The following is a 15,368-nucleotide window of genomic DNA, read 5'->3' on the forward strand; positions in this document are numbered from 1 at the left end:
GAGACCCGGGAGACCAGGCTAGCACGCCGCGCCCTGCCGGCTCCTACCCCAGCGAAAGGAACGTTCCTCCCCGGGCATTGTCCGGTGACGAGACGAGGGCTTTGCTGGGGCGGCCCCTCACCGCGCGTCTTCGCCACAGCGGAGGCAGGTGAGTCCCTGGCCGGTGGGCAGGGGATTTTTCTTTTAACCTAAGGGTCCAGAAAGGGTGATGCGCGGGTCTGCCGGGTCGGTGACCTCCAGCCCGCGGGTCCGTCTCGGCACACTGTGTTAGGGGCGTGGGAACACGGTAAGTGTCCTGGAGGGCGTTCGCACCCTCCCACCTATCTCCCCCCTCCCCCCCGGCTGTAAAATGCAGCTCTTCCACAGTTAAGTCAAAAATATTTATTGAGGACCCCAGAGTTTAACTTTAAGCCCGACCGTGAACGTTGACACGTTTGCCCGTTCTCTTTCGGAAGCTGTATCGCTTTAAACCGCCGTGATTCTTAAAAGTTACGCCAAACCTTCGAGTCTAAGGAACGAGTTTCAGCTGAATGGGACACACTGGTTGTGCCAGGAAGAGTCTCAAGTGGTAAAAACAAAACCTCAGATTAATTTTCATTTAAAATGAATGTTGCCCAAGAGAATTGCTGTCGTCTATGAAAGTTTGTTTCACATGGATATTAAAAGGAAGGTGTGATGCTCCGATATAGCGTACATAGAATGCAAATGACTAAAATACCAACATCAGGTAGCACTGCTAGAACTTCTGGTTTTTTGCTGTTACTGGTAAGGGAGTGCAAAGTGGTATCTCACTTTTTCTCTATTTCATGTTGGAGGATTTGGTATCCAGGGAAAGAAATATAGGCCTTGCTTTCCTACTTGATCTATCAGTAGTATTTGTGGTGCCTGGGATGATTGTCTTCCTTGAATCACTGTATTCATTTGGCTTTGAGACTGCATGCTTTCCTAGTTTTCCTCTATGTCGTTAGTTGTCCCTTCTCAGTCATTCTAATTTTTTTTTTAACCTCTGAGTCCTTGACAGTGGGGTACAGGTATTCAACTACACTCAATCCCTAAGTGACCTAATTCATGAGTTGCATAGCTTCAAATGCTAGCTCTATTTCAAAACTTAGGAAATTTGTATGTGTGGCCCTGAATTCCAGACTCTGTATAATTACTTGCTTGTTACTTTCACTTAACTTTTTTTTTATAAATTTATTTATTTGAAAGACAGAGTGAAGAGACTGAGAAAGAGATTTTATATCAACTGGTTCACTTTCCAAAGGGCTACAACAGGGCTGGGCCAGGCTAAAACCTGCCCTGGAGCTCCATCTGGGTCTCACATAATAGTGGCAGGAGATCAAGCACTTGAGCCCTCTTCCATTGCTTTCCCAGGCACATGAGCAGGGAGCTGGATTGGAAGTGGAGCAACCGGGCTTGGCCATGGGATGCTGAACTCACAGGTAGTGGGTTAACCTGCTGAGCTACAGCATTTGACTTTTAATAAGCATCATTTCCCTGATTTTACAGATGTACACAGAAGTATAACATCCTTTAACACATAAAACATGACCAGCCCCCAGTTCCAGTTCCTTGTAAGGTTTCAGACAAGTGTGAAGTAATCAAGAGCTGATTCTGGTTTGATGGAGATTGGTTTAATAAATTGACTAGTGACGCAGAGGGCCAGGGTTTTAGGACTCTTGTTAGACTCTTGGGAAATGACTGACACATTGGCTTTCTTGAAATTCCCAGTGTAGCATGGGACACAGATCTGTAAACCAATAATGACAACATACTATGACTTGATTTGTAATAATTAAGAATTACTAACTCTATACTGCCAATACTTCACAGATGAGATGCTGCCTGAAATGAGGACAAGCATATGTGTCTGCCAGGCAGGTAAGGTAGGAGATGGAGCCACATTTGCAGTTTGCATGTAGGGTTTAGAATGGCAGTTAAGAAACATAGTCATTTCTTTGTATCCATGGAGATTTGGTTCCAGGACTGCATCCAACACTAAAATCTGAGGGGATATTCACGTTATAAAAAATGGTGTATATTTGCCTATAATTTGTGTACATCTTCTCATATGCTTTAAGTCTCTAGATTACTTACAATACCAAGTACAGTGTATATGTTATAGAAGTAGTTTTTATGCTCATTTGTTAAGGGAATAATCACAAGAAAAAGTCTGTACAGAGGGCCAATTGTACACATATTCTTTATTTTCCTGAGACTTTTTTTAAACCTAGGCTCTAAAACTGCCTTGTCTGATACTGAAGCCACTAGTTGCATGTGGTTATTTAAAATAAAGACAAATTAAAGACATTTTTTCAATCACACTAGCTGCATTTCAAGTGCTCAGTAACCATGTGATAGGATATGAAATAGTTGCATCATCACAGAAAGTTCTTTTGAACTTAAACTAGGCATCACCTAGAACAAGCTGCTGTAAGGTTAAGAGTGACTTAGGGGAAGCATTTCTCTTGCCCTTGGGTTCTCTGTGAAGTGCGCAACGTCTGTTAGTACTGACTACACAGAGGATCCTGTCAGACAAGAAAGAATCCCAATACATATGAATTTTGGAGGGGTAAAAAATTTAGTCCATAACACTTCCATTTTGATATATTTGTTCTCTGTGTCCTTATCTCTGTTATGAGCTCACCCTTTTAAATGTTTTGTTGGCTTTATAATTTATGTTTTCTGTTAGTAGTTTTATTTATTTGGAAGGCAAAGTGACAGAAAGAGATCTTCCATCCACTGATTCACTCCCCAAATGCCCACCGCAGCTGGGGCTAGACCAGGCCAAAGCCCATAGGTTGACTCCGTCTAGGTCTCCCAGGTGGGAGGCAGACTCAAGTACTTGTTCCATCATCTGATGCTTCCCAGGATGCATTAGGAGGAAACTGGATCAGAAGTAGAATAGTTGGGACCCATTTCAGGTACTTCAATATGGGAGGTGGTCTTCCCTGATGTGCATGCCTGCCACTAATTTGTTATTAAATACACACTCTTTTGTAAATCAAATTTCATAGTAATTGTTATTTCTTAGGAAGGAGAAAAAAACATGTCATTGGTAAGGGGCCTAAGGAGGCTTTAAATGTGGGAGAAAATATAGCTATTCATTTTATTCAGCTGTATTCACCACCTCGATTAACAATGTGGATTACCAGTCCTTTCCTGGAGATACTAGACTGACAAACACAAAGTATACTCTTTTTTTTTTTTTTTAAGTTTTATTTATTATTTATTTGAAAGAGTTAGAGACAGGGAAATCTTCCATCTGCTGATTGACTCCCCAAATGGTTGCAATGTCCATGGCTGGGCCAGGCTAAGGCAAGGAGCCAGGAACTTGATCTGGGTCTCCCATGTAGATGGTAGTGTCCCAAGCACTTGGACCATCTTCCACTGCTTTTCCCAGACCATTAGCAGGGAGCTAGATTGGAAGTAGAACAGCTGGGCATGTACTGGTACCCACAGAGAATGCTGGTGTTGCAGGTGGCAGCTCTGCATGTGACTCCAAAACGCTGGTCCCTACATACCCCCCCCCCCCCCTTTTTTTTAAAAGATTTATTTATTTGTTTGAAAGAGTTACTCAGAGAGAAGAGAGGCAGAGAGAGATGTTCCATCTGCTGGTTCACTCCTCAGTTGGCTGCAATGTCCGGAGCTGCACCCATCTGAAGCCAGGAGCCAGGAGCTTCTTCCAGGTCCCCCACATGGGTGCAGAGGACCAAGGACTTGGGCTATCCTCCACTGCCCTCCCAGGCCATAGCAGAGAGCTGGAACAGAAATGGAGCAGCCAGGCCTCAAACCAGCACCCATTTGGGATGCTGGCACTTCAGGCCAGGGCATTAACCCACTGTGCGACAGTGCCGGCCCCTCTTTTTTTTTAGATTTATTTATTTATTTGAAAGGCAGAGTTACAGAGAGGCAAAGGCAGAGAAAGAGAAAGGTCTTCCATCTGCTGGTTCACTCCCCCGGTGGCTGCAATGGCAGGAGCTGGGCTGATCTGAAGCTGGGAGCCAGGAGCTTCCTCTGGGTCTCCCACATGGGTGCACGGGCCCAAGGACTTGGGCCATCTTCTACTGCTTTCCCAGGCCATAGCAGAGAGCTGGATCAGAAGTCGAGCAGCCAGGTCTCGAGGTGGCACCCACATGGGATGCTGGCACTACAGGCGGTGGCTTTACCCGCTATGTCACAGTCCTGGCCCCCGTACTCATTCTTATGCATATATTTCAACATTGACATATTTGAGACTACAAAAAGAAAGTCATTTGAATTATTAAGTAATGACAGTCAGTTAATGCTTTCTCTTATCCCCTAACAACTACATATTATGACAACTGCCAGTTGCTCTGTATATAAAACATAGTATTAAATAAATGTAAATATATCTGTTATCTTCCTATAAATGTGTCTGAAGATACATATAATTATGTCATTGTTTAAAAATTGACATACAAGAAATATCTGAAGTGGATCAATTTATGGTTTGCACAAGGTGGATAAGAGTGAGAACATCTAGACCTTGGCCACTAATTTAGGTGTGCACTGGGGCAGGGACAGAAGGGTAGGAGGGAAAAAAGAAAATACTTAAGTTTGAAGAATTAACCTATGGAAGTGAAGTTTAAGTGTGTTGAAAGAAAAAATGACAACAAATTTAGTTATTGATCTAATTGACTTAACTGCAATTCATGAATCTGGGCAGCCTTCATTATATAAAAAAGAATAATAGTTCCCTCTGGGCAGTGAGACAACAGTAGGTTTTCTTACATAGGAACAAGGCAATAGAACAATATACAAAAAACTGTCAGTTAACATCAGGTTACTTCAGTTAATTTTTTGTTAGAGTTAAAGCAGAAGGTACTTTTAAAAAAAAAATATGTTTTTGGAAGGCAGAGTTACAGAGAGGCAGAGGCAGAGAGAGCGAGCTTCCATCCACTGGTTCACTCCCCAAATGGTCGCAATGGCCTGCTACGCCACAGCGCTGGTCCCTAATAAGTTACTCTTGATTATGCTTTCTCAGTAGACCGGAATCTCCTGTTTTCAGAAATAAATTGGGCTGTGTTGAGGTCTATCTCCTTGATTGCTTATGTAGTATTTAGCGTAAGTGATTCCATTTTGATTAGGTCTCTTCTGTTAGGAGCTGAGCAGTTCCTTTGCCAAGTGATGAAGAGGGAGAGAGAGATCTTTCATCTACTGGTTCACTCCCCAAATGGTTCCAATAGCCAAGCCTGGTCCAGGGCTGAAGCCAGGATCCCAGAGCTCCATATGGTCTTCCATGAGTGCCAGGGGCTCAAGCACTTGGGCTGTCTTTTGCTGCTTTCCCAGACACACTAGCAAGGAGATAAGCAGAATTTTTAATGCATTCAGATTGTGTTGGGAAAATTAAAAAGTTGTGAAATAAGCATTTCACAGATTTCACAGATGTAATCTGACACTTTAACAAGTTTATATATAATCAATTTTATTGTAAATAGGTTATTAATTTGTTAACCAAATTATTTAGCTGTAGTGATTGGGTTGAGCCTGTAGTTAGAATTACAAACAGTTTAGATTATAAATGCAAATTGTGGTTATTATTTAGTGACTACGTAAATGGAACTGCTGAGAACTATAAAGAAGTGTAGGAAGCCCAGAAAATGGGCTTACATCATTCTTAGTAATTGCATGGCCTTGCTGTAGGCCTTTCAACTTCTGTTGTAAAATGCTTGCTATGAAGGTGGAAACATGCAAACCAGCACCTCAAATGGCAAGAATCACTAAGTATGGCCTGCTATAGAATTCGTTTAATTGAAGTCTCCTGTTCCTTTTAACTAATTAATTTGAAAGAGAATGAGAGAGATCTTGATACCATCCATTGGTTTACTTCCTAGATTTTCCCATCCCGAAGCTGTGAGCTGGGAACTCTATCTAGGTCTCCCTGTGGGTGGCAACAATTCAGCTACTTGAGCATCACTCCTGCTCCCCCAAGATCCTCATTAGCAGAAGCTGGAACCAGGACCTGGGGCTGGATATCAAACCCAGGTACTCTAATGTGGGATGTTGACATGAGCTGTGGGCCTTGGGTGTTCAAACTGTTAGCGGAGATGGCTGCTCAAGAGTTTCTTGTCTTGGTACAATAAAGAATTCAGAGCCAGAGAGTGATGCTAAGCAAGATTTGATGGGATCGGGCATCTCTCCAGATGTATCTGAGAGTATGTGCCATATTATTCAGGGTTAGCAAAGTTACAAAGTTTAATAGAACACACCTGACAGGCCAGGTGGGCATCAGCACAGAACTGAGCACTGAGAGTGTGGTCTGCATTCAGGGGATTATAAGGGAATGGGTCCAGGTCTTTCTGCTGTTGCTGCTTCCCTCCTACCCTCTTCTGGACAAAGGGTTTGCTGGGTGTGGAATAGGTAAAATTCCTCCCAAACTCAATGATATCTGACTGGGTAGCCCTCTTGGCACTGGGCAGAGAGGATTCTCCTGGGGTGCTTTTCTTGGGCAAGACAGTGGGTTATAGAGGGGAGGCTAGGACTACCTATAACGTTATTAGGGTATGGGCAGGACTTTGTAGTGCAGAGTACTGGGCTGCTTCCAGGGTTTGCTTCCCAGGCTGCTAGAGGCTGCTGCATTCCTTTCCAAGGGTGCTTTGTTTTCTTTAGGGTCCCTGCACACATACATAGGCTAATTGCTGCCTTCCTCCTAACAAAACCAGTGTCTTCACCTCTAGGCCAAGAGCCTAGCCTTGTGGTTCCTGCATCTCCCCCCGCCCTTAGTGGATATTTTAGTATCTTAGTTCCCAAATCCAGTTCTCTAATACCCCCTATTTGGCCTAGTTTAAGTTTAATTTTAAGGAACTGTGGCAAATGAGAAAATGAATTGCATTTACATGATTTAAAGCTAGAATTTGTCATGTCCTATCTTTTTTTTTTTTTTTTTTTTTTTGACAGATAGAGTTAGACAGAGAGAGAGAGAGAGAGAAAGGTCTTCCCTCTGTTGGTTCACCCTCCAAATGGCTGCTACGGCCAGAGCTGCACCGATCCAAAGCCAGGAGCCAGGTGTTTCCTCCTGGTCTCCCAAGCGGGTGCAGGGGCCCAAGCACATGGGCCATCCTCCACTGCCTTCCTGGGCCACAGCAGAGAGCTGGACTGGAAGAGGAGCAACCAGGACTAGAACTGGCACCCATATGGGATGCCGGCGCTACAGGAGGAGGATTAGTCTAGAGCCACAGCGCAGGCCCCCTGTCTTTTTTTTTTTTTTTTTTAATTTATTCATTTTAGTTGAAAGAATTAGAGACTTAGAGAGAGAGAGAGAGAAAGAGAAATAGAGATCTGCCATCTGCAGGTTCACTCCCTGAATGGCTGCAGCAGCTTGGGGCAAGCCAGCGCCAAGTCAGGAACCAGGAACTCCATATAGGTCTCCCATGTGGGTACAGGGGCCCATACACTTGGGCCATCATCTGCTGCTTTTCCAGGCCCATTAGCAGGAAGCTGTTTCAGAAGTGAAGCAGCTGGGACTCTAACAGGCACCCCTATGGAATGCTGGCATTACCAATGGCAGCTTAACCTGCTGCTCTTAAAGCACAGGCCCTGGAACTCATAAAGTCTTACACTTTATAGTATTCAGTTATTTAACTCATATTATTTTTTCTGTAGCATATGTAAAATTGGTATGCATCTAGTTAAAAATCAATTTATTTAAAGTTTATTTATTTGAAAGGCAGAATGATAGAAAGTGAGAGATCTCCCATCGATTGGTTCCCTCCCCAAATACCTACAGTGGCCTAGGCTAGGCTAGGTCAAAGCCTGGAGCCAGGAATTCCTTCCAAGTCTCCTATGTGGATGACAGCGACATGAATACTTGAGCCAACATTTGTTGTCTCCCTGGATTGGAAGTGGAAGTGGAGTTAGAACCTGGGCACTCTGACAGAAGATACAGGTGTCCCAAGTGACAGCTCAACCTGCTATACCACAACACCAGGCCCCGTTTTAATTTTTTTAAATGAGATACAATTAAACCTTCAAGATCTTTTGTCTAGCAGTGTTGTTATAATCCAATTCCTTTTCATTGAAAGAAGCAAAGTAATATAAAAGATTCCTTTACTGTTGGTCTTAAACAGCTACATTTTAAAAATACATGTTTTACATAATATCTTTGTAATTAATAAGTAGCCATCTTAGATCATGGAGTGTGGTTAAAAATAGGCTCATTTAAAAAGGCAAGATTAAAACTTGTGAAATAGAGACTGCATTATTATATTTCTAAAATCAAAGACTGCAGGGCTAAATAATTGATACAGCTAAAAATAAATTTTGGCTTTATTCTCTTCTTTAAAATACAAGAATCATTCTGAAAATTTTGGGAATTACTTGGTTGGTTTAGATGACTTGCAGAATGTTTTGAAAGTATTCTCAAGTAATTTCTAAAATATGTAGTATTCCCAAAATGATTATTACATTCACTTCACTGAGTTTTAAACATAGGATTTTCAAATTTAGACTTGGTAATTATAAGAGTGCTTTTAATTTAAAATTATAGCAACAGTGATAACCACTATATTACTACTTATTATTTTACATGGACAAAATTTATACACATCTCATCGTACTTAACTGCTATTTGTACACTTATTATAGGGAATGCCTTACAAATTTGCATGTCATCCTTGCACAGGCCCATGCTAATCTTCTCTGTATCATTCCAGTATGCATGTATTTCAGAATTTTTTGCTCATTGCTTATCATAAAACATGGAGGCAAGAATAGAGTGGGTTAATATTTTTGGATTGATGAAAAAATGTACAATGAAAATTTCTATATTAGCATTATGTCCTCAAAAAAAAGGTTTATTTATTTATTTGAAAGGCAGAGTCACAGAGACAGAGTACAAGACAGAGAGAGATCTACCATCTGCTGATTCATTCCCCAAATGGTTGCAATGGCTAGGCCTGAGCCAGGCCAGAGCTAGAGCCTGGGACTCCATGTGGGTCTCCCATAAGGATGGCAGGAGCCCAATTACTTGGTCCATCTTCACTGCTTTTCCAGGTGCATTAGCAGTGAATGAAAGCGGAGCAGCCTGAATTCAACTGATGCTCTTATCGGATGCCTGCATTGTAGGTAGCGATTTAAACTGCTGTGCTATGATGCCAGCCCCTGAATATACTTATCTTTTAATTTCATTTTTCCACACTTTTTCAGATACACATATATGTGCAAGTGAAGCAAGCACAACTAAAATATTTGAGTAGAATTTTCCGGAATGATGAAGAGTAGGATATTTTAACAATATCAAAGTTTTAGTTGTGTGATCTTCATGGAATCATATTTCAGTGAGTGGTCAAAAGGTGGACTTGAGTGGAGTCATTTGCTATCACCTCCTCTTTTAACTTTACATAAAAGTAGAGAAAACATCTGTCAGGATTTATTTTTGATAATTACATGTTCCCTGGAGCAGGAGCTATCTAACCTTGAGTATTTACTTTTTAAATGAGAGAAGTAGAACTCATTGGTTTTAACTCTACTACCTTAGTGTGTGATCTTGAAGAAATTTCTTGGTCCTGTAAGCCTTAGTGTCTTAATAAAATGGGGATTATAACACAGAGCAACCATAAAGTCTGGGCGTTTAATGTAGCAGTTGTACTTCCATAGATACGCAAGGGTGGGGATTGGCTTGGCCCTGCCAAGGCAACTACAGGCGAGACTCTTAAATTCAATAAATCTATAAAAGGCTCATTTTTCAGTTGATAATTTTGTATGGCCCGTGAATGATGTTGTAAATATTCACATGGTCCTTGGCAGTAAAAAGGTCCCCTACCCCTGTCTTCTATGTGAACCAGCCCTGGCTATTTTGGCCAGCTGGGGAGTGAACCAGTGGATGGCATATGTCTGTCTCTTTGCTTGTCTTTCCCTCTGTGTCACTTTACCTTTCCAAATAAATAAGTAAATAAATAAGGAAATCTTAGGAGCCTTCCATTAATTTACTTTCATTTTCTCTCCCTTACTACCATTTTGCTATGTTTTTCATATGTTTTACATAATTTGTGAGTCCTAAACTGCATTAATATTTTTGTTTAAACAGCCAATTATCTTTTAGAGAAATTTAAACAATGAGAAAGCAATATTTTAAATCTTCACTCATATTTTCATTACTTCCATTTTTTTGTATACATCCATACTTTTTAAAAAAAGATTTTTTATTGAAAGAGTTAGAGAGAGGGTGAGAGAGGGGGACTGAATGGAAAAGACAGAGAAGAGAGATCTTCCATCCTCTGGTTCACTCCCCAGATGGCCACAAAGACTGGCGCTGGGCCAGTCTGAAGTCAGGATTCAGGAGCTTCTTCCAGATCTCCCATTTGGGTGGTGCCTTAGCAGAGAGCTGGATCAGAAGTGTAGCATCTAGGATTCAAACCAACATCCATACAGGATACTGGTACTGCAGGCCGTGGCTTTACCTGCTATGCCACAATGCTGCCCTTAGATCCATATTTTTAATAGGAGTATGCTGTGATTTTATTTCTGCCAAAAATAATGTATGTCTTTTTAAAATAAATGTCTTACAGTGTGGGCTGCCTGGTGAAAAACTCTTTCAGTATCTGTTTTGTCTTTTATTTTCAAAGATAATTGCACTGAGTGTAGAACTGTAGGTTGATAATTTTTCCTTTGTTACCATAGAGATGTTGGCCCAATGTTTGATATTTATTTTTGTTTGAGAGACAGAGGGGTTTGGGGTGGGATGAGAGAATAAGAGAGAGATACATATCTTCATCTAATGGTTCATTCCCCAGATACCTAACAGTGGCCAGGACTAGGCCAGGCCAAAGCTGGGAGCTAGGAACTTAATCTAGGTCTGCAATGTCAGTAGCAGGGACACGACTGCTTGAGACAACACCTGCTGCATTTAAGGGTGTGCATTAGCAGGAAATGGAGCTAGGACTTGAACCCTGGTACTCTGATTTATGTCTAAAGAGGCACCGTAAACAGCAGCACCAAGAGAACACCCTGTCTACTGTCTTTTAATTTGCTTTGTTTCTAATGAGAAATCTGCTGTCATCCTAATGACTGTAACTTTCTTTGTGTCTTTTTCTGTGGTTGTTTTTAACATTTGTTCATTATCTCTGGTCTTCAGTAATTTGCTTGTGATATGCCATGGTGTAATCTTTTCATGTTTCCTGTGCTTGACTTTAATTGAGTTTCCTGGATCCATAAGTTTAGAGTGTTAAACTAATTTAGGAAAGTCTTGGCTATTATTTTTTCAAATATATTTTCTGTTTGCCTCTGCATCCTGCCACTGTTGTGGGAATTCAAATTATATGTGTAGTAAGCCAGCAGAAGCTGTCCCTCAGCTCATTGACTTATTTTTTTTTAACTCTGTTTTCATTTTATTTTAAAGATTTATTTATTTATTTGAAAGAGTTAGAGAAGGAGAGACAGAGAGAGAGAGAGAGAGAGAGAGAGAGGTCTTCCATCCACTGGTTCACTCCCTAATTAGCCACAATAGCCAGAACTGCACCGATCCGAAGCCAGGAGCTTTCTTTCAGGTCTCCCATGCGGGTGCAGGGGCCCAAGGATTGGACCATCTTCTGCTTTCCCAGGCCATAGCAGAGAGCTGGATAGGAAGTGGAGGATCCGGTCTCCAGCCAGCACCCATATGGGATGCTGGCACTGCAGGCAGTGGCTTTACCCACTACACCATAGCACTGGCCCCTCTAGGTTCCATTTTAAAATTTTCTGTATCAGGCCTGGCGCTATGGTGCGCTAGGTTAATCCTCCTCCTGCAGCACCAGCATCCCATATCGGTGCCAGGTTCTAGTCCCAGTTACTCCTCTTCCAGTCTAGCTCTCTGCTGTGGCCTGGTGGCCTGGGATGGTAGTGGAGGATGGCCCAAGTTCATGGTCCCCTGCACCCACATGGGAGACCAGGAAGAAGCTCCTGGCTTTGGATCGGCATAGCTCTGGCCATTGCGGCCATTGGGAGAGAAAACCAACAGAAGGAAGACCTTTATCTCTTTCTCTCACTGTCTGTAAACTCTGCCTGTCAAATAAATTTCTATATCATGTTTTCAAAGCTACTAATTGTTTGATTTACAATGTCTAATACATTATGTAATTTTTATGTGTATAAGTTTGATTTGAGGAGTTGGTGTTGTGTCCCAATGGGTTAATCCACTGCCTGCGATACCGGCATCCCATGTAGACCCTGGTTCATGTCCTGCCTGCTCTATTTTCCTATCCAGTTCTGTCGCTCCCCCTCTTCATGGAGGAACGACACTAAGCCCTGCCTAGGCTTCATATCCGAGTCACGGCACCATTATGTCACTCCCCCTCTTCATGGAGGAGCGATACTAAGCCCTGCCTAGGCTTCATATCCGAGTCACGGCACCATTATGTCGCTCCTCCTCTTCGTGGAGGAACGACACAAGACCCTGCGCTGTTCTTTCGTCTGCTCGGCCCTCCCCGGGTTTGCTGCTGGTTCTTCCCGGGTTGGCTACTATCCCTTCCACCTCCGTGGAAGGGCAGTTCCCCCTGGCCACATTCCCCACTTCCACAGGGGAGCGGCACACCGCCGGCCGGTTCTCTCGGGGGCTGCACGGGTTCCCTTAGATGTTCCCCATAGATGTTCCTGGTGCATGCCGTCTCTCTCCTCCTTTATAGTCCTCCTCCGCCAATCCCAACTCGGCTGCCCACACGCCGAGTATGCTGCTCTCCAATCAGGAGCAAGTCCTACAGTTAATTGGTTGAACTGGAGGCAGCTGTGCGGAAGCTGTTTACTTCTCTCCCAGCGCCATATTGTGGGAGAGCAGATGCATAGAATAAGTCTTAATTCCAGTAACTTAGTCCAGTCCGGATTGCTCCCCACAGATCCCCCTTTCTTTTTATTTTTTGGCGTTGATACGCGCCTGTCTTCGGTGTCCCGCGGCACACACTCTGCTCTACTTGCTAGAGTTGCCACAGGCTCTTACAAGTCCTATCAATCAGGCAAACCGAATCCGGGTCCTCTCTTCGCCATGTTGTGAGGAGGTTTTTAGGCGCTGATGCGTGCCTGTGTTCGGTGACCTGCGGCTCACACTCTGGTCGAGCCGCCTGCTGGCGCTTACCGCCTTAATTAGGCAGACCGAATCCAAGCCTTCTCATTGCCTTTTTGTGGGGAGGCCTTACTGATGTTAATTCGTGCCTGTGTTCGGTGACCTGCGGCGCATAAGCTGCTAGCCGCCCAGGTGCTCATCGCCTCACTAATCGGGCAGACCGAATCCAAGCTCTCACATTGCAGTGTTGTAGGGAGGCCTTTCTATTTCTCTATTTCTCTATCTCCGGGCATTCCTATTTCTCCCATTTTACTTCTATCTTCCAGCATTCCTATTTCTCTTTTACTTCTAAACTTCTGTTTCTCTTATCCCTGCGGCTTTCCGGCTGCGCCTGCCCCGAGGCTGCTTCTCGGCAGCTTTCCGGCTCTGAGCCGCTTCAGCCCGCGCCTCTCTCATCTGCGCAGCTTCCCGGCTTTGCGCGGCTTGGCTTCGCGCGCTCCGCGGTCTCCACGCCCTTCGCGTCTGCACCACGGCCTCGCGCCAGCCCCGTTCCCTATCTATTCACGCCCCGTGCTCTCTCTGCACGCGGCGGCTTCCGCGAGTAACACAGCGTAGCTTACGTGTCCGCCACTAGCATTCAATCTAAGTTCCCCGGGCTAGCCTGGCGAATTCAACCCAGCATACGTCTCCGCCCCACGATTTGGCTTCCCGTCCTTTGCTCCCCGGGCTAATCAGACGGATCCCAATCTGGCTTACGTTTCAGCTTCTGGTTTCAACTTTTCGCCCCCCATTCCCCGGCTAACTTGAGAACCCCAAAGTGGCTTCCGTTTCCGCCTTGGCCCGCCCCCCGCGGCTTCAATTTCCCTAACATTTTTCTCTACCCGGTATGTTTCCCCTCCTGGCCTCTCCCCACAGTCCGCGTCCGAGTCTGTTTGTTCTAGCTTTCACTTTCGCTTTCGCCCTTAGAGATTTCTCCCAGCTTCCCCCTGTAGTCCGTATCTGAATCTATGCCTAGGCTTTCAATAGCTTCTTCCGGCACCCTTTTCGTCCGGCTTTTCCCTAGGCTGTTTGCTAGTCTCTCTCTCCGGTATTTTCCCAGTTCTTCCCGTTTCTTCCCTCTTAAGTTTGCTATCCGACCTAGGTTTCCTAATCCGAGTCATTTCTTCCCTCCTAAGTTTCATATCCGTCCTAGGTTTCCTATCCGAGTCACGGCACCATTATGTCGCTCCCCCTCTTCATGGAGGAACGACACTAAGCCCTGCCTAGGCTTCATATCCGAGTCACGGCACCATTATGTCGCTCCCCCTCTTCATGGAGGAGCGATACTAAGCCCTGCCTAGGCTTCATATCCGAGTCACGGCACCATTATGTCGCTCCTCCTCTTCGTGGAGGAACGACACAAGACCCTGCGCTGTTCTTTCGTCTGCTCGGCCCTCCCCGGGTTTGCTGCTGGTTCTTCCCGGGTTGGCTACTATCCCTTCCACCTCCGTGGAAGGGCAGTTCCCCCTGGCCACATTCCCCACTTCCGCAGGGGAGCGGCACACCGCCGGCCGGTTCTCTCGGGGGCTGCACGGGTTCCCTTAGATGTTCCCCATAGATGTTCCTGGTGCATGCCGTCTCTCTCCTCCTTTATAGTCCTCCTCCGCCAATCCCAACTCGGCTGCCCACACGCCGAGTATGCTGCTCTCCAATCAGGAGCAAGTCCTACAGTTAATTGGTTGAACTGGAGGCAGCTGTGCGGAAGCTGTTTACTTCTCTCCCAGCGCCATATTGTGGGAGAGCAGATGCATAGAATAAGTCTTAATTCCAGTAACTTAGTCCAGTCCGGATTGCTCCCCACAAGTTCCAGGTACTAATGTACCTAGGGAAGCAGCAAAAAACAGCACAAGTGCAAATAAATAAATAAGTTTTTTTTTTGTATCTTTCAGGTCTATTACATTTCTCAACATAAAAAATACAGTTCTAGTGACTTAACATTCCAGTCTCTTAATTATAAGGTCTCTTTCAGTTCTAGTTTTGTTTTGATCAATTTTTCTCCACATAATTAGGGTCATATTTTTATGCTTTTTTGGATATCTGATAATTTTATTTTTAAATTTTTTGTATGTATTTGTAAGGCAGAGAGACGAGAGAGAGAGAGAGGAGATAGGGACAGACAGATCTCAAATCTGCTGGTTAACTCCTCAAATGCCTGCAACAGCTAAGTCTGGGCCAGGCTGAAGCCAGAAACCTGGATGTGATTTCAGGTCTCCCACATAGGTGGCAGGGCCCTAGATACTTGAGCCATTACCTGTTAACTCCCAATGCCTATAAAACAGGAGGCTGAAATTGAGAGTGGAGCCAGGACTCGAACACAGGCACTCTGATATGGGACGTT

The 15,368-nt window shown here is 44.2% G+C and overlaps 1 protein-coding gene and 1 pseudogene across 24 annotated transcripts in view; one reads left to right on the forward strand and one right to left on the reverse strand.

Moving 5' to 3' along the window:
* Positions 1-9: 9 nt before the first annotated feature.
* Positions 10-15,368, forward strand: part of WDPCP (WD repeat containing planar cell polarity effector) — a 378,644-nt gene continuing 363,285 nt past the window's right edge. For 10 of the 24 annotated variants that reach the window (XR_007918238.2, XR_007918239.2, XM_051842860.2 and 7 more), the window contains exons 1-3: positions 14-148; positions 1,834-1,881; positions 5,859-6,009. The gene's annotated coding sequence lies outside the window, so the exon portion shown is untranslated. Of the gene's footprint in view, positions 149-177; positions 287-1,833; positions 1,882-5,858; positions 6,010-15,368 lie in introns of those variants that run through there. The other 14 variants (XM_051842842.2, XM_070069049.1, XM_070069050.1 and 11 more) reach the window with 8 other exon arrangements.
* On the reverse strand, positions 8,600-8,693 carry LOC127490421 (U6 spliceosomal RNA; annotated as a pseudogene).

This window comes from Oryctolagus cuniculus, chromosome 2 (genome assembly GCF_964237555.1).
Source record: "Oryctolagus cuniculus chromosome 2, mOryCun1.1, whole genome shotgun sequence".
Lineage (NCBI taxonomy): Eukaryota > Metazoa > Chordata > Mammalia > Lagomorpha > Leporidae > Oryctolagus > Oryctolagus cuniculus.